Genomic DNA, 27140 nt, shown 5'->3' with positions numbered 1-27140 from the left:
TATCTTCCACGTTTTCAAGGATCTTGAGTTCCTTTGTTTCGTTTGCTTCACGAAGCAACATTCACCAGTCCAGATGGGTTCATGGAAAAGGAGCACCAACACGCTTATTACAATCTGTTCAGCATTCCGAAATTACAAGTCAAAGTTAAATAGTGAGAGTAAAAGGGGGGAAGAAGGGAAGAAATAAGTAAATGGCTTTCTTCCCCTTTCATCCTGGCTGGGGTGGCAGCAGAGTTTAATAGACAACGAGATTTTAGGAGAGCAGGTAGCCTTTAGATATAGTTGAACTTGCACAGGAGGTGGGGGGAAAGAAGACGGGGGGAAAAAGGTCACATGGTAGCCAGAAAGTATCTAGGTGAACTTGAATAATTACACATTTTCCCATGTTCTCAAAGAAAGGCGGATCCTTCCCTGTTCTTCTTTGATGGCACTTCCAAGACTCATTTTTGTCCTTTTCAAATGAGTGCCCAGGGAAAATAACACCAAACCCCCCCCCCAGAAGCTGTTCTTGTTAACTTGTGCGCGCAGATCGTTCATTGCGATCACGTCAAGAGGCAAAATGGTGCTAAGGCGGGCTGCTGCGGCTCGGTCGGGGGGAGGCGTAGGGGGGGAAAAGCTTTCTCACCGCTTCGCAGTCATTTTCGCCTCCGCAGGATGAGAGGAGTGGTTGCTGTTAGGGCCTGGGTCACCAGATGGCGCTGCTGCACACAGTCATCCAGTTTCTTGGCACGGGAGTCAAGGAGCCGTATGCGGGGGTGTGTGTATGTGTGACGTATTATTGTTGCGTGAGCTGGAATTGTTAGGGTTAAACACAGGCAGACGCCCGAGGTACCAGGTCGGGGCGGGGGGGGGTAGCTCGGCCTTAGCTCAGCGCTGCCTGCTCTGGCCATGTGCTCTGGCAGTGGGCACGTGGTAAAGATGCAGCAGGAACCTTGCCTTCTTTTAAACCAGTTAGGTAAAGAAGTATTTGTTTGTTTTGTTATAAAGCAGACACAACATTCCCTGGAGGAATAATTAGAGCTATACCTGCCAAAAATTTCCTTCTCAACAGCTAAACCGATAAATATGCTTTTGTCTATGGCATCTGATCACCCTGGTATAGAGAAAGAGGCCTCCGTGTAAATGCAGGGAGCCAGAAAGCCTGGGATATTACTTTACTGTGTTATATCTCCCAGAACTCGCCAAGCACCCTGGCCAGTATTTTTTGTAAAAAAAAAAATCATCTGCAGTTGCTGCTTAGCATTATATCAGGATAAAGAAAGTACCATCCTTGGTGGCTGGGAATTTCAGGTAAATATATATATATATGTGTGTTTCTTTTCTATAATTGGGTAGACTGATCAATTGTCAGGAAGTGAGAGCAAGTAAACGGAACCATTAGCCCCAAAAAGGGCAGTGGTGTTGCGGATGGCCACCTCGGCCAGTCTAGGCAGACACTAGTAACCTCATTCTAGATGTTAACTTTTCTCTAGTCTAGGCTGAGTAATATTTTCTCTGAAAGATCATGTTTGCAGCTTGATGGGCTTCTGGATGCAGTGCTATCTCTATGCTGTCTAAAGAGGTAGCCCTGTCAGTCTGTTGGAGCAAAAGCAATAAGAAGTCTGGTGGCAGCTGATAATTTTTATTTGGCGTGAGATTTGGGGGGGTACTGCAACCCAAGTCTGCAGTGAATCATGAAGTGATCGGTAGCCTGTGGAATAATAACAAATGAAGATAGTTGTGCCACCTTAAAAGCTAGCAAGTTTTGATGGTTGTTGTAGGTTTTTCGGGATGCTTGGCCATGTTCTGGAGGTTCTTCTTCCTGACGTTTCGCCAGTCTCTGTGGCCGGCATCTTCAGAGGACTGGAGTCGGAACTCTGTCTGTGTTCTGTGCCTCTTAGAAAAACAGCCAGCCTCTATGGCCATGATGAGGCTGCAAAATCCTAGGCTGCTCCCAGAAGAAGGCAGTGGCAAACCACTTCTGGGTAATTCTCCACCTGGAAAACCCTGGGAGATGGAGAGGGTCACCATAAGTCAGAATGGACTTGAAGGCACACAACTATTATTACTGTATTTGTTTCCCAGACTGATTTAAAGTGGTTGTATCACTTATTGAAGCCCCAAACCCCAACCCACCAGAAGCAGTATCACCACTTGAGTTCTCCTTCAGGCAGTCAAATGCATTGGGATGGCCCTGGCCTGTATATCCTGTGAGAATCTATCTGTGCTTGAAACAATTTGGTCGCTGCTCTTTTGGGTGTCCTGTGAGTAGAAGAACACAGCCACTTTCCTCACAGTTCTGCCAAAGGGCGGGACGCCATAGTTTCTGTTCCCTCTGCCTCTTAGTGACAATGTGCCAACATCCCACAGTATAACTTTGTCAGAGTTTTCTTCCCCCAGCTGAGTATGATAGGCTGGACCTTGTAGAGGTCCGTGAGTTGGAGCACCTGAGAGAGGGGCTGGGAGTTCAAATCCTCGCTGTGTCTGCTGAGATAGGGACCTGCCAAGATCATTTTGACCATACAAATTGCTGATGGGAGTTTTGTGCCCGGCCATGTGTGTGTGGCCCTGGGCAGACTGCATGGTTCCAGAGTGCCACTAGCGGGAAGCATTGGTAAACTATTTCTGAGAACTTTTATACCTAGAAAAACCTGGGGGGGGGGGGTCACCAGACATCTGAAACTACATGAAAGTAATAACTCTAATTGCATCTATTTTGATTTATGGTGACCTTTTCAAGGATTTTCTAGGTAGAGAGTACTCAGAATTGGTTCACCATTCCCTTCTTCTGGGGGGGGTGTGTGCCCTGGGACTGTGCAGCTTGCCCAAGGACATCCAGGCTGGCTCTTCTGGGATGAACAGTGGGGAACTGAGCTCCCAACCTCCAGCTCTGCAGCCTTGATGCTTAACCCACCAAGCCATCCAGCCAGCTAATGATTACTACCACAGATTAGGGCCCCTACTTCTGTCATTGTCTCTTATTCCCTTTCTTTCACTGTTTTATATCTCACAACAGCTCTGAGGGTTTCCCCTTCCCCTTCCCTCTTGGTCTTCTTCTCCAGTTCCAAAGCCTTAGAACTGCAGGGAGTGGCAGTCTTTCTGGCTCTCAAGGTGGCCCTGCACCCTTTTTGCAGAGAAAACACCTTTAGTGGGAAAGCTGCTAGAAAGTGTCAACCCAGTGTGCGGTGGCAGTGAAGAAGGCCAATTCCATGCTAGATATCATTGAAAACTGGATTGGAAATATTTTTTTCAGTATATATTTTCAATAAATATATTTATTTTATTGAAAATAAAATAAATTCCCATTTATACAAAATGATGGTAAGGCCGCACCTGGAATATTGTGTACTGTTCTAGTTGCCGCACCTCGAAAAAGACACAGTGGAACTGAAAAAGGTGCAGAAGAGATTGACTAAAATGATGACTGAGCTGGGGCATCTCCCTTACAAAGAAAGAGGAAAGGCTACAGCGTTTGGGACTCTTTAGTCTAGAGAAAAGGTGCCTGAGGGGGGACATGATGGAGATGTATAAAATTATGCAGTGGGTGGATAAAGTGGATAGAGGGAAGCTTTTTCCCTCTCTCACACAATACCAGAACCAGGGGACATCAACTCAAATTGAGTGGAGAGTGAGAATCGATAAAAGAAAATATTTCTTTAACCAGCGTGTTGTTAGTTTGTTGAACTTCTTGCCACAGGATGTGGTGATGACATCTGGCCTAGATTCCTTTAAAAGGGGACTGGACAGAAATTCTTTGAGGAAAAGTCCATCATAGATTGCAAGTCATGATGGGGATGTATACTCTCCAGGCTTAGAGGCAAGGTACCTCAAAATGCCAGATGCAGGGGATGGGTAGCAGGAGACAGGTATCTAGTTGTCTCATGTGTTCCCAGAGTCATCTGGTGGGGCCACTCTGAGATATGGGAAGCTGGACTAGATGGGCCCTTGGCCTGATCCAGCACGGCTCTTCTTATGTTCTTAAGGCAATCCCCCGTTTTGACCATTTGAACTGATAGCAGCCCTGTTATGACACTTCCTTCACTCAGAGACTGAGCTGTCCCCCACAATCTTGTATTTCATGGTTGTACATATATCTATTTCTACAAACATTTGTTGGTTCCCCAAAAAGTGTTTGGTTAGCCTTTTACTCATATATAAATGGGCCTGCTCTAGTGCAATTTACTATACTAAGTAACAGGATTACTTACAATGAGTTCAAGAGACTAGACTGAAGAATCTGTTGTGCAGAAGATGTTTGTGGTTTTTGACAGTATGTTTTTAGGTAGACTGCCTGTTGCCCTGAGCTCTTAAGAGGAACAGTGAGGTATAAATCATATAAATAATCTGGATGTATCTGATGTTTGAAGGGCTGCCCAGTCTAGTTTAATCAGAAGGAGGGAGAGCAAAGATGGTCCTTAAGGCTGCCCATTGGTCCATAGTGAGTGCTGGGGAACAGCCTACACTGGTCCATGGGGACCAGGGGCATAATCTTCCTCACTATGATAGGATGACAGCCCTATAAATGAGTGGTCTGTAACATGTCCTGTCCTCAGTTCTTGTAAACTCAAATCTGTGGCTTCTTTTAGGGAATCAGTCCATATTGTATTTAATCTTAATCTTTTCCTGCTGCTTTCCACTTTTGCCAGCATTATTGTCTTTTGTAGAGAATCCTGCCTTCTCATGATGTGCCCAAAGTAGGACAGCCTCAATATTTTTGCCTCCAGAGATAGTTCAGTCTTGATTTGATTTATTTAACCTCTAGTAAATTTCTTTGACCTACACCCCACTGTGAGTACCAGATGGGCTGGATCCAATGAATCCATTGTCAACAGCAGGTAAAGCCGAAATCTTATTGGGGAGTACACTGGCATAAATGTAACTGTGGAAATTGTAGTAGTGAATGGCTGCCTACCTAATGAATCGCTACTTGCATTCCTCATTATGTTCCATTCACAAGTCTTGGTGAGTGATTAAAAATGTAAGCAGCAAGTCATTAATTAGTGGCAATTAGCCTCTACAATGTACACAATGACACTGTTGGAATAAATCTTGATTCTTCAGTATGATTCTGGACATGGAGTCTACTGATGTTGGCACAATCAACTGGATTTAGGTTTTGTCAGCAAGATTTACTCAGCTCAACTTTCTAGTGGTTTGACAGCAACTTGTACCTGTTGTGAGGGGAGCTGCTTTCTCAGGGGGATGTGGAGCCCTTCCATAATGGTTCATTTTCCTGGTCTGATGAGAACCTGATTGGATTTTCCCCCCTTAAAGTGATACACAAAGCTGCTAGTGTGGAGCCTGATACAATTGAGTTTTAGTGTGGGCTTAGCTTATGAGATCTCCAAACATAAGGCTAGAGAGAAGCAGCTAGCTTGCTCTGAGTCAACATCCTGCACCCCATCCTAGTAACCTCCAGCTGGATTGGACTACACTTCTGGTTCTGGAACTCTTTTTTTCCAGGGAGGTTGCAGAAAGTTCTTGGTTACTCTGTTTGTTTTTGAATCACTGCATTGTTAATTGAGCTGTATTGGAACGCTGCTGAAATTTTTAAATAATTTTTACTGGTTTTATCATAAATGATCTTCTCCACTCACTGAATGGAAAGGCATTTCAGAAATATCTTAAATGTATGGTAGAACTGTTGAAATTCTGCAAAACAACCCTAATAAAACTCTGAAAATGGGAAGGGTTAGCAAAGTACTCTTGTCCCTTTGGAAATAAATTCACATCTATGATCTTTAATCTAAAAAAATAAATAAAAATAAAATCCCACTAGTGTTAATTTGAAGAAAAACTCTGTGAGAAGGGAAAGGGAGTAGAAATCCTAGTTCAAGCCAATTAAGGTGGAGATGTAAGGAGCCATGGCTGCCCATTTCATCTCTAGAGAACCAAGTCACCGTGTCCCCTGTGTCCTCACTCAGAGAGGGTCAAGTGGGAAATGTGAGAAGGAAAAGAAGTGACATCAGCCAGCCTAAAAATTTTCAGGATGGGTTGAAGGGAGGTCAGCATAGGAAAGAGAGAGTAAAGGACTGTCTAGGAAACCTGAGGAGGCCTTTTCCCCTCTGTCTGCTCTTCCTCATGCAAAGACATGTATCTTCTTCACTTCCAACGAAATCTGCCTGTCAGTTGGAATGAGAGCCTATGAAGTGTCAGCTATGATATTTTATGTCTCTTCTCTTTCTTGGGAACCTCTTTCCTAATGACAGTGCGGGTTCCAAATCTTGTTAGCCTTGGGAAATTTTGTAGGTGACAACCTCTGTGCTCAGCTGGAACTTCTGAACGCACTCCTTTTCTGTGAAAGCCTTCTGTAGCACCTCAGAGGCCAAGGAACTGAGGATGGCTCAATGCCTGGATTTTGTGCTCCAGTTATTCATGTTTATTGTTTGCAATGAAGGCTTATTTTATGAAGAATCTGAGTCAAAATAATAAGACCATCACATTTTATTCATTGTGTCCTCATGGCCATAATGAATGCCCAAAGGAGGCTCCTAAATTGTTCTTATTCTCTCTCTCTCTCTCTCTCTCTCTCTCTCTCTCTCCTCCCCCCCCTGGTGTGGCTGGTTCTTCCCTGCCATCTCATGTGATGGGAGCGTTGTGCATGAACTTTGAACTTAGACACGGTGCTAATATTTTGTGCAAACTCTCATATCTACACACCCAAGATTTCATGACAGCTGGTAAAATATCTGTGCTAAGCAGTCCTTTCTAGGAGAATAAAAATAAAGCAAACAGCTCTTTTATGTTTTTTTTTCCGTTCAGTGATACTTTCCCCCTTGTTCAAAGTGGTGCAGAAATTTGTGAAAAATGAAAAAGGGCTGAGTATTAGGGGCCACCTTTCTCAGCTTGGATAAATGCTTTCTCAGGAATCATGCACAAGAAAGTTGTTCTTCCAAAGGGCTCCGTTAGCCCTGCCTGTGGCCTTTTCTGCTCAGGAACAGGAACAAGCAAAGGGGAGAACCAGTGCCAGAAGTGAAACTGAACTATGAAACAGAAGAGGATCTTGTAAGAACTGGCCAAAGGACTGGGGTCAGTATATGAGTAGGTCACCATCTTGCCTGGTTTTCTGGACGCCCATGAAGAAAACATGCATGTATCCTTCTGATTTGAAGTGCCCCTCAAAATCAATGGACATTTCTGAACATTATTTTTTAAATTTCTTGCCTTTCCTCTGAGGAGCTTAAGGTGGTCATCATATTGTTCCTCCCCACCTCATGTGCACGGCAGCTTTCTGAAGCAGGTCAGATTCAGAGAGAGCAGGCCAGAGACTGCCAAGGGCGTTTCGTGAATCAGGGTTGACTTGAGCCTGAGTCTTTCACATCCCAGGACAAACGCCACACCTTAGGCAATAGAAGTGGGCTACAATTCATGAAAGCTTCTGTCAGATCAAAGCTGCAGGTCTTTGAGATACCATAAGTCTCATTGTTTGGGGTGCATTAGATTAAGACATACACCTTCCCCCCTCCCCTTATATTCGGTTTGCTGTCACAGATGTTGCAACTCCTGTACTTCCCAATGTTATATCCTCTCCCTCAATGCCAACTCTTAATTTGTGGAATCAGAGCTTTTGACTGGATGGGACATTTTCTTCTGGATTTATGCTCAAGGCATTAATTCCCCAGTCAGGCCTTGTATGTATGTGCACTCTCCATTGAAGCTGCAGAAGTATATATATATGTATGTATGTGTGTGTGTGTGTGTGCGCGCGCGCGCGTGCACACACACACTCTCAGATTTATTTTTATATCTAGCCTGCGATAGCAATGATGACCCTCCTGCAGCATGGGATATATCCCAGGGAGTAATGAGTGGCTGGGGTTAATGGCCCATGAGTGCTCCTTTGTCTATCAGATCCTCCCAGCTGGTCATTCGTTCCCAGGAAATACCTGGGCGCGTAGATCATTAGGCTTTAATTCCGTCGCATTTTTCACCGGCCTGCGGTTGGCAGTGCCAAAGGCCTCCTGAATAATAAGCACGCCATTCCATGTCATCGCGAAGGTACTTGAAACAAGTGGGGGGAACCAGAAGGCTGGATTGCGTGGAGACGGTTCCCAAAGCTCTCGTTGACTCTTGCAGTCGGAGCTTGGCTGGAGCCATTCAAACTCCCTAGGCCTCCCTTTCTCAGCCCCTAATACTACCATAATTCACAAGCTGCCAGGCCAGGGGGGAATGATTTGGATTGTATAATCTGACCTCTGGAATCACAGCAAGCTGTAGATTTCACCCGGTTGCTCCTGCGGATACACTGGTTGACACCTTGTTGCTGAGCGGGAGGGGAACATCTTTTTTGAAACAGGAAATGTGTGGTGTGTGTGTGTGTGTGTGTGTGTGTGTGTGTGTGTATGTGTGTGTGTGTGTGTGTGTGTGTGTGCATGTGCGTGCGTGTGAGTGTGTGTGTGTATGTGTGTTTCTGCCTCTGTGTCTCTCTGTGTGTGTGTTTGTGTGTGGGGTATTTCCCAGGAAAACGATTAAAGGTATTTGCTTATTCTAAGAATCTGTGGGCCAAACTATACATATAAGAGACAGATGGAGCTTGGAAGTGTGGTTTCTTTGTTTATGGATTATAAATCCATAAATCCATGATCTTTATCAAGCTGTGCAGACAACAAATACTCATCCAATATCTTTCATGTAGATTGCCATGCATTTTTGGTTACTCTGTCCAGTGCCTGCTGCCTTACGCTTTTCTTCATATCTTAGGGTCAAAACATAAGTTAAAGAAGTGCATATGTATTCACTTCCACAATAAGCGCCATAATATTCAGACCGGCAGACAAAGCTCCTGTTTACTTTCCAGTGACCAATTAGCAAACAAAGGTCACCAGAATGCATGGTATGGAGATAAGGGAAAGCAGGGGCATATAAAGAAGCACCACTTCTAAATGGCATGCCGACATTGTCTAGTATCTCCCTTTATGAGCCTTCCTGGATATTAAGATGAGGAGGAGGCCTTTATCTCAGTCCCGCCACCTTCACAGGTGTGTTTGGTGGGGACACTGAAGGTCTTGTCTGTTGGTGCTCCCAGATTCTGGAATTTCCTCCTGCAAGAGGCAAGGTTGTTCCCCCTCTTTTCTGTCCTTCCACAAGCGGGCAAAGACCTTTCTCTTCAGACAGGCTTTTTTTTAAATGCCTGGTTGACCAGGGGGATTTTTTAAAAGGGATTATTGGTTTCTGCTGTTTTACTTACATTTTTTAATATTACTCTTCTTTATAAGTTTTAATATGATACTTGTTTAATGCTTTTTTCATATTCAAACAATTTATGATTTTAGCTTTCAACTTTGTTTCTTTTAATACTGTAAGCCATCTTGGATCCTTAGGAGAAAGGCAGTATATAAACGGATGGACAGATGGATGGACGAACAGACAAGCAAACAAAAGAAGGAGGTAGGTTTTGGCTCGAGATTCTGGGGAAGAAGCTGTCTCTGGTTTCCTCCTCTTTGCGGTATTTACTCTCTATTCACTTGTCCTCTCATTGTGAATCTGGTTCACAGCCCTGCTCAGAAGGAAGGGCTGTTCTGCTTTCTGTTTTTTCTTGGCCTGACTTGGAGGAGGAGGAGGAGAGCAAGACAGAGAAAGAGAAGGCCACTCTAGGAGTTAGCAGTGACTCCCTGCTGAGGTATAGATAGGGTTGCCAGATACATGGGTACCGAAAGGAGGACATAGAAAGACCAAAAAGAGGACAGAGGAGGACATATTGAATGTTTCATTTGAATCGTTCCGGATTAAATATTTATTTATTTATTTATTTATTGGACTTATATACCGCCCCATAGTGCTACAAGCACTCTCCGGGCGGTTTACAATTTCATTATGCAGGCTACACATTGCCCCCCCCCCCGCAAGCTGGGTCCTCATTTTACCGACCTCGGAAGGATGGAAGGCTGAGTCAACCTTGAGCCGGCTACCTGGGATTTGAACCCCAGGTAGTGAGCACAGTTTTAGCTGCAGTACAGCATTTTAACCACTGCGCCACAAGGCTCATATAAACCCTCAGTCAATACAATTTTATTACAATAACTGCCAATAAATGTCTCTTTGTGAACCGACCAAGAAACAGTCATGTTAGAAAATAAAAATAAATTCAATTGAGGCTTTTAAAAAAAAACACCAAAAAACATTATTTAAACAGCCAATTGTACCCAAACCCACCCCGGCCCGGCTGGGGGATCCCCTGGCCGCTCGCACTCTGGCTCAGAGGCAACCTTGCTAATTTGGACGCCCAAACAAGGCTCCGGCGCAGGCAAGGGGAAAGTGGCACCGGGCCAAACCAAATGAGGCAGCCTCCCCTCCCTCGAGGGTCATACGTTCAAGGCTGGGGAGTGTGGGAGTTGGAGTCCCCGAAAGGGATTTTGAACACACACAGTCCGGGTGCTTGGCTTCCCATCAATGCGCTTGGGTGCTGCTTGTTCCTGTCTGGCTCAACAGGTGGCGCTTCATTCCCGCTGCCTTTCTGGGGTCCATGTGGGCTGGGCGGGCATGGCGGGTCACCAATTAGCTGCCACCACAATGGGAGGGGGCAAGGAAAGACAGGGGGAGGGGGGGGCCCTTCCACCTCTCCCCCTCTCATCCAAAATTATAACATAAAATATACAGAAGCCTGATATTTTGAAGGTTTTTATCTTTGCCTGATGGACGGGGGACATTAGGCTAAAAAGGAGGACATGTCCTTTTGCCTGACGTTTGGCAACCTAGGTATAGGCCATGGCAGATACCTGATAATAATGCTGACCTGATACTAGCTTTGCCAAGCTTGGGATGATTTTTTGAAGCCCTGTCTAGAAAATCCAAACGGCGCCTCTCTCTCCTGGAATATCATAATAAATTAAACAACAGACAATTTGTTGGCCATTCAACAGTGCCCTGACTGCCTAACAACAGAGCCGGCCCTGGCAGGAGAATGATTTTCCTCTCAAATCTCCCCTTGTGTGATAGCTTAAGGATCTTTCAGGGAGGCTGGGTGTAACTTTTACAGAAGCTTTTCTTTGGTTTGATTTCTGACGAGCTTTATTGGCCTCTTTAATCATGGCACCTTGGGACTTCGCCTCCGAAACTTTTTCACTCAGAAGCTCTGCTAAGCGACGCAACCTTAAGGTTGTTATTCGGTTGACAAAAGGCAGAAGTTAAAGCCAGCCTGGGCTCAATTCCGCCGCCTCTTCTCAGACATTCCTCAGTATTTATTTCCACTTTTGTTTTGTTTATAAGGACTGTTCATGGCAGGTTATAAAACATGCTATAAAACCTTTCACAGCCGTTGTAAAAATCTTGGCTGCCAGCCAGCCAGCCAGTCAACCAGCAGGATCCTGACTTTATCTGCCCTGGCTAGAGGAGAAAATGACCGCGTTGAGAGAAGGAGAAGCGAGAGCAGCAGAAAAATCAGGAGCAATCCCTTCAGACCCATCTTTTACATACTTCAGATTGCAGCAGCCATACAGGAATACTTTAAATATATATGGTTTGCGCACCATTGTAGTTCTCTCTGACCATTCCTGCATTTTTCTGCCCCCCCTCCATTCAGAACGACCTTGTGAGGTAGGCGAGGCGTGGAGAGGTGTTTCTGGACCCAGGCTTAGTTTGTAAGCTGCATGGCTAAGTAGGAATTCGACTGAAACTAGGTGTCTTCAGTCAGAGTCTAAAGGCCAAGCTATACAGCACAAATGGCTCATTGTTAGAAGCTGAAATCCAGAGAGGCAATTCAAGCAGACTTTTGTATCTGAGTGATCGTACTTGCACACATTTTATTTATTTATTTACTTATTTTATTAGATATATATATACCCCGCCCATCTAGACCAAAGGTCTACTCTGGGTGGCATTACAAATTTGAAAACAGTAAAAACAATAAACATGCAATAAATCCAAGAGTTTAAAACGTGAATTTAAGATACAGCAGGAGGGAAAGCCTGTCCAAATAGCCAAGTCAAGTTTACTTCTGAAGACACCCAGAAAGGGAGCCAGGTGGATCTCCACGGGCAAATTGTTCCAGAGGCGAGGGGCCACTGCTGAGAAGGCCCTGTTCCTTGTTCTTTCTTTCTCGACCTCCCGCGGTGTTAGACTTCTCAGCCACCTGGACTGGCTAGAATGAGTGACTCTGGCAGAACTGGGTGGGAGAAGGTGCTCTGCCAGATATCAAGGTCCATTTAGGGCTTTATATGTAATCGTAAGAACTTTGAAATCAGCGCGGAAATGAATGGGCAACCAATGCAAGGCGACCAGCATGGGGGAAATATGTTGGTACCTTTTCACCCCAGTTACAAGTCTGGTCACTGCATTTTATACCATCTGAAGTTTCTGCATCAGTCTCAAAGGCAGCCCCACATAGAGTGCATTACAGTAGTCTAATCTTGAGACTATGAGCGCATGGACCAAAGTGATGAGCGCCCCCACATCAAGATAGGGATACAGCTGGGCAATCTGCTGAAGGTAGAAGTGTGCTGAACGGATCACTGACGACACCTGGGTCTCCCTGGTGAGCGCCGGGTCCAGATGTACACCCAAACTGCAAACCTCACTCTTGGTGGTAAGTGTCACCCCCCCAAAAGAGAGGGAGTTTCCCAGACCACTGACGTCTGGGACGCCCACCCGAAGGACCTCTGTCTTGCCCGGATTCAGCCTCAGTCCATTCTCCTGCATCCATTGCTGAACAGACCCCAGGCAGCGCTCAAGGGACGAAGAAGCATCCACTGTTGTTGGAAAAAAGGAGATGTAGAGCTGAGTATCATCAGTGTACTGATGACACAAAACCCCACATCCCCTGATGACCCCTCCCAGCGGCCTCGTGTAGATGTTAAACAGCATTGGAGAGATAATCGAGCCCTGTGGAACCCCACAATTGAGGCTCCATGGGGCTGAGAAACTCTCTCCAGTCTGCACTCTCTGGGGACGGTCCTCCAAGAAGGAACAGAGCCAGGCTTGTGCTAACCTCCTGAGGACAAGTCATGAAACAAGCAAGATCATTTGCAAACTACAGTACAGAAGATCTGGGATACTTTTGCTGTGGTGATGAAGCAGTTCCAGCAATCAAGAAATGCTCTCTTCTAATGATGGGTTCTCTGTAATGTATAGTTTAGCCTCGAGACATTGGGGTGGGAGATACATTTTGACCTGTAACTCCAACTGCCTACTCAACACAGCCAGTTAAAAGCAATGGTGAAGTCTGTTTGTGCATGGAGGAGATATTGGATGAGAGGGTGATAGACAACCATGAAGACTTGAGTTCTTTTGTTGGTTTATATCCTGCATTTCACCCGGTGACTGCAAGGTGGCATCCATGGTTGTTCTTCTCATCATTTTCATGGGTCAGGCTAAAAGAATGACAGCCCCCAGATTCCCCCAGTGAGTTTCAGGGCTGAATGAGGGCTTGAAAGTGGATCACCAAAATCCCAGCCCAGTCCTACATCCTTCCCATCTACACCACAATGAGCCATTTATGGCTGAGTCAGGTCTATTGAGGGGGGGTTCGGTTACAGACCCCCAGGCTCATCTTACAGCATCCTTGCTGATGGCTTTTAAACAGGTGGAGCGAACTGGGGCGCAACTTTATTCAGTTCGGCCCTTGGAAGCACTCTTCTTTTGGACTACAGATCCCACATTCCCCCAGTCACATGGCCATGCTGGCTGTAGGATTCTGGGTGTAGTGGTAAAAAAAAAAAGGGGGTAACTTCTCCAAAGCTCTGGTTCCCACAAAACTGGTCAGTTGGTTGTTTTGATCAGAGTCACTCAAATGCAGGCACACCGGGTGGTACAGGCAAGACCCAGGGGCTCCTGGGAGAAATCTGTCTGCACAGAAATCTTTCTCGATTCACCTTTCTTGAGTGCAGAGAATGAAAACTGCCGTTGTGTGTAGGCATAAATATCTGACAAGGTCCGCAGCCTGCACTTCCTGGAAATTTCATGGAGAAGGACAAAGACGAGCAGCTGCGGAGACTTTGTTACTGGAGATAGAATTCAATTAATAAGCAATTTCTATTCACCTATCAAACCCAATGCAAGGGCAAGCGGGTGATCCGCTCACCGGTGATTACTGCTTCATTTAAAACACTCCAGCGCAGTCCGTTTATGGAGACATTAGAGAGAGCCCTGAGGCTCCCATTTGGTTATGGATGTGGTTGTCAGTGTCACAGAATGTTAGTTGCTAGACCTTGCTATAGAGCAGGGCAGGGATGGGTGGTGGCCTTGGAGGGTCAAAAGGCCAAGGGTGGAAGGCAGTCAATGAGTCATTATTGATGGGATGATGGCCTGCCTTAAGGATGGTCTTTGCAGCTTGCAGAGCCAGAGACCTGGGATTTATCTGGATGCCCTTCAGGACCTTGCCTAGCAGCTGGCATTTCGCACCCTCCAAATCCAGTTGGTACGTTGTCCACCACCTTATGATCACTGCTGAAAATGCCATTTTATAGTCATATCATCAAAATGTTATAAGTTCGGAAGTGCTGGTGCCCATCCTGACAGTCTCTGTAGCCAGGCCCTCACACCAAGGAGAGTCCCAAAATGCTGACTGCTGGATCAGTTGATCTCAACAAACAAGGAGCAGCTCTTTTGCAAAGTTAATGTCTCTGAATTGCCTGTTTACAGCCAATCTTCCCTAAAATACTTAGCATTACAACAGGGGTAGTTTGCCACAAGAACTTAGTGTTCCTGGGAATTGCAGGTAAGCTTTAACAGAATGAAGAATAATCAGAGGGGTGGTAGGTGATGTCATCATCCCTGCTACTAGGTAAGTATCAGTGATTCGACCCTGTGAACCCAGGCTCCACTCTACCACTGTATATTGAAGTCCTGGTCCAATCAGCCCCTGATTGGAAGGGTCATAAATCAGTGGTAAAGTACCTCTTTTGCATGTAAAAGGGCATGGAGGTTGGACTGGGTAGAGATTGACTGCCATTTCTAAGGCTGGAGGCCAATTACCAAGCAGTGCAGACCATAGATGGCGTTGTTTCACCTAAGGCACTTTCTTCTTGACCACTTGTGTGGCAGCTTTCGACATTTTTGGACTACAACTCCCAGAATCTCCCAGCCACTATAGCCAAAGCTGTGACATTTGAAAGTTTCCGCCAGTGGCTGTGTAGGAAAAGGGGTTAAATTCCTCAAACTGTGGTTCAGTCAAAGTGTGCTTGCTGAGGATACTGGGAGCAGTGGTCCAACACATTTGGAAAGGGGGGGGCTGGGTTGGGGAGGGCTGGTCTGCTGTGAGCAGCAGCAGATCTTAAAAAACTTAGGAGATAAGTCTTCCTCTCTCCCCTCCTCCACCATTTCTCAACACCCTTTTAAGTTAGGGTACCAGGGACTGATCTTGACACTTTCTGTGTGCAAGCTGTTCTGTGGCTGATCTGTGGCCCCTCATTTGACAGGAGCCAGGCAGTGCCATCTGTCATGAACTAGGTCAGCCAGGCGTTGTCTGTATATTCATAAGAGGAAACACTGTTGGACCACTTTCTATCTCTGTATCATATGGCGGGAGAAGAAAACAGCCTGTACAGAATGGGCCTTCCCCCCCCCCCAAGGATGGTGGTGGCAGAGCTTAGAAAAATTGCTTTTTTGGAGCATAACGTCTGAAATTGCCCTGCTTGAAGTGTCATTTGTAGTCCGAAAGTGACTTTCCCAAGCTCTTTTTCTGGTTTTGGGATTGTGTGAGTATGTGCATGTGTGTGGTTTGTGCGCATGTCTCGCATATGTGCTACCACTGTTCCATGCCAGGCATTGTACAATCCTTCCCCTCATTATGGAGTTTCTAGGCCAGAGTCTTTATCTTATAGCAGCAAAAAAGCCATTCACAGGTGCATTTGGTGGGGACACAAGAGAGGGCCTTCTCTGTAGCTGCTCCTAGACTCTGGAACTCCCTCCCACAGGAGACTAGGCTGGCCCCATCTTTGCTGCCCTTCTTCAAACCTTTCTCTTCAAGCAAGCTTTTCCTCAGCAATTGGCTGCCTGAGTGGGATTTTTAAATGGATTGTTGTGCCATACTGCATTGAATGTGGTTTTGGTGTTGATGTTTTTTGCTGTTTTAATGTGGTATTTGTTTGATTCTTTTGTAGTATTTGTATACTTACTGTTTTTAGCTTTTAGATATTGTCTTCCAATATTTTTGAGGAGAAAGGTGGGGGAAAAGATTTTTAAGAAAGAAAGTTTGTTACAAGTAGTTTATTACAGTTCCTTGACTTTCTCATGGTTCAAAAGGAAATTAAATTAGTTTGGCTTCTTTGTTTTGTAAAAATAAAAACACCTGAGTGGGAGAAAGCCACTGGTCTGTGGTACAAAACATACCAACATAAGAAACCCCCTCCCTATACCTGAAACTATAAAAGTAATGAAACTGACAAGGGAAAACAAGTGGATTTATTTCTCATTATGTTGCATCCCTAAAATAACTTAAGGCTCTTTAAGACAGAGCCAATCCTTATCTCTCTCTTATCTATCTCCTTATCTCTTCACACACACCCTTATATAATTCAGCTCCTCCCCCTTCAGCACCACCCTCCGTCCCCTCATTGGCTGATGATCCACTACCCAGCTGTGACGGACAGGTGAGGTCAGGGCTGCCTGTTACATTATCTCCCCCCTTAATAAGTTGTTTCATGTGGGAAAAGCTAAAGTGCTTTCCTCTCATGAACACAGAGCAAAACAACAATACATCATATCAATAAAACAACATTACATTTATCAAACAATTGCATAAACATTAACTAACCCAGGACCTCCCGCACCCTAAGCGAGAATCATACCCCTAGACTAACGAGCCAAGGATTAGGAACAAACAAAACCTTACTTGCTCCAGCACACAGATAGAAGCCTCCCTTTCCCAATCTGGAAAGGAGAAATTAAGAAAGCAACAATTATGTTTAATGATAATAAAAGAAAAAGGATTGGACAGTCCAAGGTTATGATGAAAACTGGGGGGCAGGGCTCCTGTGTCTTCAATTGTATAAAAGAGAGAATTTTTACTAGGCGTGGTTTGTCACACAAGATATACTTTTTCAGCAGACCATCCTTGTTAGCATATGGCCACCCATCTGGATAAATGAATGGGTCAGCCCTAACCTCGGGATAATCTCTTCCCCTAGTTCAGATGGCAGGGCGTTATTGGGCTAGACCCCTGTGGGACGCATCACCGAGTGCTGTGTGCAACTTTTTCAGTAGTAACTGAAGCTAGAAATTGGGTTAGTCAGTTTGAGGTTTATGATGATTGGTGAGGGTTTATTGATGTGAAGCAGGAGCAGAGGCTTGTGCACTTTTAATTATTGTATACATGCTGGGATTTCAGTAGGTGTTTCTTACCTGCCAAACAGCTATTGCTGAAATTCTCTCTTTAACACAGTGCTTGGGGGATACAGTTTTTGGATTACAATGCCCAGAATCCCCAAGGTAGCAAGGGCCCTAGCAGCTGGAAGAGTTGCCGTCCAGGAAGCAACTTTTCCCAAAGTCTTCATTTACACAATTAAAGGTACAGGGGTCCCTGCCCGTTTCCCCCCCCAATCCCCCAATTTAGCCATCTTTTTTCTCAGACCTCTGTCTCCTTCATTTGTTTTTATAACACATCATCCTTCTTCAGGCATTCTCTGTCTTGGCAAAATAAAGACATGTGGATGGAGGGAGTGCATTATCCCCACCTCTTCTGTCATAAGTTTCCTTGCCCTCTGTCATTTTCATGCTGGAGAGAGAGGCAAGCAGCGTGAAGAGGACCCTCCACTCAGCTTTGTAACTCGTGATGTGAAAAATAGGCCAAAAAGCAATTTGGACAAAAATATAATCTTATCAGCCACATGTCTAATGTGTTTAAAACGGGTGCATAAAATGAACAAAAGCACACTGAGTATCAGAATAAAATAATCCCTCTCAGGCTATTTCACACAGGTAGAAAATGGCCGCCCTTGGTATAGGAATGGAAAGTGTGGGTGAGGGTGAGAAGTGAGGAAAAGAGCAAGCAAAAGATGACTGAGGAGGAAAAAAGAGGCCCAGAGCATTTTTCCCCCTACCGGAAAAAGGGCTGATTTGGTTAAGTACAAGTCTGTGTTTTAATGAACTTGCTAATTAGGTTAATATTCTCTGGGATTTTGCTCTTTTTCTCTGCTTCTTCTCTCTGTTTTGATGGATTGCTCCTCGTTTGGTTCTAGTCCTTAAAAAAGAAAAAAGAGAAAGAAAAGGGTTGTGTGTGCGCCGTTTGCACACGTGCGTGTGTGCGTGCACAAAGGTATGCAGGAAAACGGATTTCTGGTGCACTCTCTGTATGACTCAGTATGACTTCACATACCATCACACAGTCAGAATGGTATTGGTATCCCTAAAGCTTCTGCCACCCAGCTGCTCCAGAGTTCAAGATCCCATTTCTGCTCTAACATCCCTTCTTTAAAATCATCACAGACTTTCAAAGAGGTGGCAGACAGTGCAAAAGAGCACCAAAAGGAAAGCACTCCCTTCCCTTCCCTTCCCCTCCCCAGCAAAACCTAGTGGAGGAAGCGAGCGAGCGACAGCCTTTGAAGCAGACTGTTTATCTTGCAGATGAAAGAACAGGAGAGCTTTAGTGTCTTGTGAAAGTAGGGGAACCTGCCTTATGCCATGCCAGATCAGAATTTGGAAAATTGCTTTATAGAAGTAATTAGTGGCTGCTATAAGTTCCAAGATCTTGGAAAGCAATTAGCAGACATTATAACTTCAGTAGGTAGGTAGGTAGGTAGGTAGGTAGGTAGGTAGGTAGGTAGGTAGGTAGGTAGGTAGGTAGGTAGGTAGGTAGGTAGGTAGGTAGGTAGGTAGGTAGGTAGGTAGGTAGGTAGGTAGGTAGATAGATAGATAGATAGATAGATAGATAGATAGATAGATAGATAGATAGATAGATAGATAGATAGATAGATAGATATTAAAACTTTACTTTTCTGTTTCCCAAAAGATATTCTTTTAAATTACTTTAATAAATCCCATCTGAATGGACAGCATCAAGTACAGCATGGGCCAGCAATTGCACTTCAGTGAAGCTGCACACCCTGTAGTAGTAAAAGTATCTAAAAAGTTATAACAAAATCACAAAAGAAATTGTTATGCCTTTCTAAACTGCAGTCATAAGGTAGTGTAGGTTATTGGAATTAGTTACAAGGAACTAGCAGAGCTCAGAAGGCTTTCTTTCTTTGCACTAAAACTCCCACCATTCCCCGTCCATGGTGGCGAGTAATCATGGTAGCTGCAGGGTTCTAATCCTTGCTGTCCAAAAGAATAATGTTTCCGAGCTCTGCTAGTTCCCTGTTATTTGAATCTTTACCAGTTCTAGCTCAGACTACAGGTACAGTATAGCCTTTGCAGACAGGCCATGATATTCTCCAGGATTTCAGGCAAAAAGAAGACTTTACTGCCACTTCTTACTTGATCTTTTCACTGGAAATGCCATAGGCTCAGACCCTCTGTGGGCAAACAGGGCGATGCCAAGACTTTTTGATTGCAGCAAAAGACCCAAGAGGACTCCTTTCCCCTCCATTACATGTACAGAAGATGTTTTAAGGAACTAGCATTGATTCAGTTCATAGAACCACAATGGGATACTCTGAGCACTAATTTGTGGCAGAATCACTGTCAAAAATGTTCAGGACGCCCCGACTACATGTGGTAAATGAAGAACCTAGCCATTCCAGTCACCTGTGCACAATGGGTAGCAGATAATGGAATGATAACAGCTCAGATGCTTTAGCAATCAGAGCCAGCCTTCTCTACAGATTCGCCAATATCATTATTGTGGTTACGTGTGCCTGTGCCATCAAGGTGCCTCCGAGGTACAACAGCCCTATAAATAAGCAATCTGTCCTCAACAGCCCTGCCCAGCCATTGCAAACCCAAGCCGCTAGGGGGCTTCATAGCTCACTCCCACTTCTTAAACCAATTCTGCAAACTTCCTTCCTTTTCTGAACATTTCCTCACCTAAGCTGTGCTCTTTGGCTCAAATGCAGAGCCGCTGTCTTCTGTGCACTTGGGGTTGCAGCCTTAAGCAGCTTGCAGGCATATCTACCTAGTGCCACCTGCCCCCCCCCCCGATCATGGATGGGGGAAAAATTACATTTCTCCTAGATCCTTAAGTATATTACTTCCCTGCCTGTCAAATCTTGGGTGTCCTTTGACGCACCTTCTGCCCTTCATCCCACCCCACCCCAGGCTACGCTGTCCCTAGTGGTGGAAACAACTGCCTCTAAGAGGGAAGCAAGTGATCCAAGGTGCGTAGTAATCCCTTCCTCCCACAGACAAGGTAATCAAACAGCAACCCCTTCATTTCAAGGAGCTTGGTGTCCTTTGCAAAACGCACTGGAGTAAGTCCCCCACCATCTCCTTGCCAGACTCCCCCACAATGGTGCATAATTACTGGTAATTATCTCCCCTCCTTGCCTCAACAGAGAAGGACAAAAACAGGACACAATGAATGTTCAGAAAATAAGCCACCCAACTCCAGTCAAAATGACATATTGGATATGAGATGTCCGTGGGGAAGACAGTAACAGAGAGGAAAGCATGCAGATATATAGAGTAGACACATTCTAAATGCACGGTATATCAGTCAATCAATCAATCAATCAATCAATCAATTGTCCTAACACACATTAAGGAAAACCTAAGATGTGCCTTCACCCACACTCAGAACAAAAAATGGCAAGTGATCATGGGAGTTATAGTCAACAACACCTGGAGGGCCACACATCCTCACCCTGGACTCTAAAACTTTCGTTATTGAATTTATGAATCAATTTACCTATTTTGAAAAATTCCAGTGGCTGAAATCCTGTTGGGCAGCGCTGTGTCCAAATGCAATTCTCCACTGATCAATGGTTTCTTCTGGAGATTTTTGGGTACACACCATTTTGTTACATTGGCTATGAGTCATGTGCACCCAGTTTGCCTTTGACAAGCTGTGATTTGCTCTTGCTACTGACATCGTCTCCTTTGCCCACACAGAGCTGTGCAATAGGAATTCAGCCTATTTAAAAAAAAATGAATGAAATGAAATTGTCTGCCATTTGCGCTGCTCAAGGTCAATAGGCAGGGGTGTTCCAGGATGAAAACAGTCCTCTACTAGCTGCTTGCCACTAGTTATTAAACAGAAAGAGCTTCTGGTGAGGAGGGGATGACCCTAATTCAGCACTAACACAGTTCAGTTCTCAGTTCAGAGTCTTAAGGGCTAAGCACACAATGGCACATCACTCAGTTTTGCTTTTCCCATGTGCCATTCCTTTTAATGTCATCTTCTTTCAATTGAATGTATAAAAATAAATTGCAATTTCTTTTAGCAAAAAACAAAAACAAAACCCAAACCAAACCAAATTGTCATTCATCCTTAATAGCAGGCCTAATTGCCGCAAATCTGTTGTTTTAGTTTTAATGCTTGTTGTCAAGTATTTATGCTAGAATCCTACTGGCAAATGTGGATCATTATGACTTCATGGGTGGAGGGCTCTGTCACTTGCCCTAGTGATTTTCAGACTGCCCTGTTTAAAGCAAATGGCTTTCTGCTTGGGCAAGGGCTTTGTGGGCTGACCCTTGTGCGAATGCCTGAAAAAAAGACAACTGTACATGCAGTGGCCATGGCACATGCATGAGCACAATACAGGCCCATGGATTCCATTGATTTTTGTTCATTGCCTTGAGAGAAATTGATTCTGAAAGGTGGGATCTAAGTGCTTCAGATCAATAAAAAACAAACGAGGACCTTAACATCAAAATGGGTGATCCCCCATGTGACACCCTCTTTTTTGGTCTCTCTCTTGAATTTCCCTAAAGGTAGGAATGTAGCCTTGTCTCCTTGGTTGCTGGCATGCTGGGCACCTGCCTTCTGGAAGTTGGAGAGAGAATTTCCCAAATTCCAGGGAGAATCTCAAAGAGTCCTTAATGATAATCAATCCACAACTTGTCCATTCCACTCCCTAGGGTAGACACTGAGCCGCTCAACCCCTGCTATCTAAAACCGAACAAACAACTGCTTCCCATAAATAAGCAGCAAGTGCCGCTCCCCACCCCTCGACTCCATCCCCCTATGCATTATTTACTGGCCACGTTTTTGGGCGCTGATAAGGAGAAACATTTGCATCTGCCTTCAGCAGCCAATAGCAATGGATGCCTCCATCTGTCAGGGTGATGCCGATGAGCTGATATTTGGGGAGCTGGAGGCAGATTTAACAGGCAAGGCTTGGTTTCTCTCCCTCCCTCCCTCCCTCTCTTTCTTTCTCTGCTTGTTCTGAAATCAGCAGAAAGAGGCTGCAGGAACAGGACTGTTGCCCGTGCTACCCGGTGCTGCTTGCTCTCTTATGCGTACATATGCATGATTGCCGCAGCATATTTTTAATGACTTGTAAAAGGGAAAAATAAAACGGGGAAGAGAAGGGAAAGAGCCTGGCATTTGCCCGTTGGTATCATAAGACTATACCATGAAGCACAAAGGTGTGCTGCTTTCTGGTGGCGGCCGAGATTACATGATCCATCCGTCTTGTACCCGAAGTGTGTATGTCACATGCCTCTTCCATCTGGTTCAGTTTTCCCCCACCCTGAAGTAATCAACCACCCGAGGGTAACCAGGCTCTGTCATTAGAGGGAGTGAAGTGATGGCCTCCAGTAGCAGATTCTGAACGCCATTAAAAAGCAGCAAGTGGCAAGAGATTGGGTTAATCATAAAAGGTTTGTGATAAAATAAAAGGAAGGCAGAGGTGGTGGGAGGATACTTGTGGGTCTTATTGGGGCATGCTAAAGCATCATCAAGCCTCAGATGATTGGGGAGCACGTAGGAAATTTCTCTTTCCATGGCTTGCTAGATGAACCTTGTCAACTTGGATCAAGGAGGTGTTTACTGCCAGTGCTGTTTCTGACAGGGATGAGCCAGATGCCTCCAGAGAGTCCCCAAGGAGGGGGGGGGCATGAAGGTGAGAGTTCAGCAGCAGATACCTGGAGGTACACTGCCCCTGAAGATGGAGATTGCATTTAGCAGTAGGCAGGCCTCACATTTTTCTGGCTTAAGAATGGTGAGCCTTTCCCCACTCCAGAGGCTGTTTAACTCTTGTTCTCATCATGCCCAACCATGATAGTCAAAAGTCAGGGATCATGGGAGTTGTGACTCAATAATATTTGGAGGCCCACAGATGGGTTGCTGCTTTTATTTTTTTAAGCCTGCCTTACTTTTTTGTTCATTTACTGGAAAATCTCTTGCCACATGCTGCTTTTCCTCCAACAAGTGGAATGAAGCATGCACAGTTCTCCTCCTCTCTATTTCTAAACTCACAACGACAGTTTGAGGTAGGTCAGCCGGAAACAGAATAATCTTGCCAGTGAAACTCGGTGAATTGCATGGCTCAGTGAGGATATGAACCTGGATCTCCCATGTCCCAACCCAACAAAGAAACCACTATGCCATATTGGCTCATGTACTGGTGGTGGGGAAGTTGTGACCTTATTGGCTAGCCATGATGAGTCAGGATCCAACAACCTCTGGGGTGGGGTGGGGGGCTCACTTCTCATCTTTATCTGTGAGCACTTGCCTGAAAAAAATCCCTACTGTTCAAAATGAATGAATCCTACCAGTGCAGAAGAGGGCTGTATTTTTCCTGTTCTTGACCTAGTGCCCTTCGGTCTATCTGGGGGATCCTAAAGTGTGAGGGTCAAATTACACACACACAGAGAGAGACATATATATCATGTCAGTACAAGGAGATATCACATCAGGGTTCCAGAGATTTGATACCAGCAGACCTTCATGGCTGAGCAATCATATCTGCAAATGAAACCTATGCTTATCTCCCAATGATCAATCAGAAAACCAAACAAGCTAATTTGCAAATTACAGGAAGAAAGCTGCTGTGACAATTGGAAGCCTTATGGAATTCCTTCTTTTAGGTCTAATGATATGCTATCTGTAATGTTTAGTTTCTCTGGCAAGAGGGTAATATATATTAGAGGCTAACCTATGTAGTTAGAGAGTAGAATTGTGTGCGGGAAAGCAACTGACTGTTCTCCTCTCAGACTAGCTCTCAGGTTCACTGAATCTTGAATCTAGGATGATCCTTTCCCCAGGTTGGTGACTTCCAGGACTACAATTCCTACAATCCTCCACCAAGCTGTGGAACAACACAGCTGAAGAACACACCAGGATGGCCAAAGTTGTGTTTGAAATGAATAAGTCAGTTTTGATTTTGCTCAATCCTTCAGTTTTTAAAATCTAAACATATTTTGTCCAATTTCTGTATCCATGTATGAATAGGCAAGCAAACAAAAAAGAGAAGCTTGTAGCAAGTGCAAGACGCAGCAGCCAGGCTGATGTCAAGAGTATCAAGATATGATCACATCTCGCCTCTCTTGGTGTGCTTGCACTTGCTGCTGGCCCAATTCAAGGTGCTTCTGTTGACTTTCAAAGCCCTAAAGGGTTTAGGACCTTGCTACTTATCTGAGCATTTCTCCTTCAGCATGACCTCCTGTCCCAACCACACATCTCAGTCCTGGAGGTTACAGATGGCCACCCCAAGGGAGGATAGAAATCAATGACTAGGAACCAGGCCTTCTCTGTGGTGGCCATCTCGTTGTGGAACTCTCTCCAGGCTAAAGTGTAACTGGATCCTTCCTTCCTTGGCTTCAGAAAACGACTGAAGGCATGGCTGTTTACATAGGCCTTTCAGGGCTTTACATGAGATTAACAGCAGTTGCTTTTTTTAAAAAAAAAAACTTATCTCTCTCTTCTGCCACCACCACCGTCATTTGTTATTTGGTATCTACTGTATAGTTAGTCTGGGATTAGGTCTCTTTTTTGTTGTTTTAAGTTGATGTTTATTATTGAATTTTATTACTGTATTTTATTTATGTTGATGGTGATATTCTAAGCCGCCTAGAATAGTGGCTCAGCCACTAGGTGGGCAGGGTAAAAATATAAATAAACGAATGAATAAAAAATAAACTAGCAGCAGCGACAAAAATAAAATAAACCCCAAGGCAATGGATTCGCCGTTGCCTTGGGGCTTATTTATTTTGATCCACCAGGATAACAAAAGGGGAGAATGTTCACAAAGGCCTCTTCAAATAACATAGATTTAACATGCTTCCTGAAGGCCAAAAGGGCGGGAGCCTGGCGTACATCAACACGTAACACGTGCTATAGTGATGTGGCCACTACTAAGAAGGCCCGGTTGCTGATAATAGTTTTCTGGGCCTCTCTGGGGTGACCACCCACAACTGCAAAGCCTAGGTGGTCTGGGTAGTGGATCTTGAGGAGAGAAACTCCAACAGGTAACAAGGTTCCAAACCAAAGGTTCCCTTTGAATACCTAAAGAACCCTATATTAACCTTTGACTCATTAGCCTGATCAGCCATGAAAGTTTCCTTGCAATCCATGATTTAAAAACAGGATAAGAGCCACTTGGGGAAACTATACTGTGACTAGATGTTGGAGAAAGTGGGTTGCTTTCCAATCAGGAAGGAACACAGGATTGCCTTTAAAAAAACAAAACAAAACAAAACACAGCACCCTTGCACTTTCTAAATTCTGAACATTTTTATGGCTGTAATTTGAACTCAGGGCAGATCTAGGCATTCTGCTCCCACTAGGCTTTTCCTAGCTGGAGAAAATTACTTCTTGCCTTTAGTGAGAAAAAGAAAATGCAGTTTGGAGTTTTATGCTAAATCAGTGGCAGCCAAAATGCCTTCCTTTCCGAAATGAATCAGGAAGATCCAACGGCTTCTGGTATGTTATCCTTCCTTCCTACAATTTATGCGGCTAGCAACTTTTAGTTCTCCAGCTGTGGATAATATGTTATTCCTCCTTGGGGTTACCAAATGTTCTTGCTTCAGAGGACCATTTCTCATTTCAAAGAGCCATCCTTTACAGGAAAGTATCCCGGTTTCCCTGGATTATAATGGATGTTCCTCATTTCTTCACTGCCCACCTCTCTCAGGGTAAAATGGACGTCCCTCATATCAGACACCTAAGCTCCAAAGCACCCATTTATTTTTTGATCTGTGTACCCTCTTCCTCCTCCTTTTGCTTGTCTAAAGCAGAAGGTGGAGCTACTAGGAGGATCTTTTCTATAAAATTTTGTTTTGAGGCCATTACACACAAGGAAATGAAAATGAAAGCTTTCCCCCATCTTCTCTTTCTCTCTTTTATCAGTGGTGGTTCTGGGATCTAAGATGCTCTTCGTGGTACATGTGTGTCAGGGACAAGGTTTAGTCTAGACAAAACAGGGGGTGCAAATTAATTCCACCCCACCCATGTCTTAGATCTTCTTGGGTGCTGTGAGTGAAATCGAAAAGATGGTGAACTTTTGGGACAGTTCGCCAACGTTTGGACCCTCTGAGAGCTCAGGCCATTTCACATCACAAATTCTTTCTTTGTGAAGAGGGGGCAGGAAATATTTTAATGTTTCCTCTGAGCTGTCCTGCAATGGTCACAAGTAGCTGGGAGAGAAATGGATTCTCCCAGGAACAGTGTAGTATTATATCCAAGAAAGTAAAAAACCAAAACCAAACCAAACCAAAAACAAAAAACACTTCCCCTATTTTAATCCTTAATCAAAACAACAAGCTTGTAAGGGGGGGGGGGGTTCATAGTGATTACTGCTCCTTTACTTTCTAGGAAAACCACCAAGAATCAGATCATAATGTCCATAAGTGTATCAAGCTGACATGGCTACATAACAGATGAACTGCAGTACTGCAGTCAAGACTCTGCTCAGGATGTAAATTTGATCCTTACAGGCTCAGGTAACTGGTTCAAGGTAGACTCAGCCTTCCATTCATCTGAGGTGAGTAAACTGAGTATCCAGGAAGGGGGCAATGTGTAGCTTGTATAATTAAATTGTAAAGTGCCCAGAGTGCTTTTAAAGAGCTGTGGGATAATATATAAACAGCACATTTTAAAATAAAGAAATAATAGTATGTTGGTATTCAAATAAAGATGAATTACAAGTTGATATCTATCTTCCGTGCTTGTGTGAACTGCGTGATGAAGCATCTCAACTCCGCCATTTCTGCCTATGCCCTGATACTGTTGCTTTAGCCCATTTCTTTTTCAAGGTAATGTAAACATCCAGTATGAGGGGCTGCTGCATGTGGAGGGGTCTCACTTTAACCCTTCAGTTAATGCCTAATAGGATTACTCTGGTGTTGCTGCTTAGATTTTGTTTCTCACACACCCTGTTCGGCTGTCAGCTACCCACTGGGGAGGGAGT

General features: G+C 44.6%; 1 long non-coding RNA gene across 1 annotated transcript; it reads left to right on the top strand.

The window, feature by feature from the left end:
- Nucleotides 1-8545: 8545 nt before the first annotated feature.
- On the top strand, nucleotides 8546-11448 carry LOC140704166 (uncharacterized). The gene is made up of 2 exons (XR_012083296.2): nucleotides 8546-9366; nucleotides 11231-11448. It is a non-coding gene; the product is annotated as an uncharacterized LOC140704166 (long non-coding RNA).
- Nucleotides 11449-27140: the final 15692 nt, after the last annotated feature.

Source organism: Pogona vitticeps, chromosome 2, assembly GCF_051106095.1.
Source record: "Pogona vitticeps strain Pit_001003342236 chromosome 2, PviZW2.1, whole genome shotgun sequence".
In the NCBI taxonomy this organism is placed as follows: domain Eukaryota; kingdom Metazoa; phylum Chordata; class Lepidosauria; order Squamata; family Agamidae; genus Pogona; species Pogona vitticeps.
Note: the sequence above shows the minus strand (reverse complement) of the source record. Positions and strands in the feature narration are given on the sequence as shown.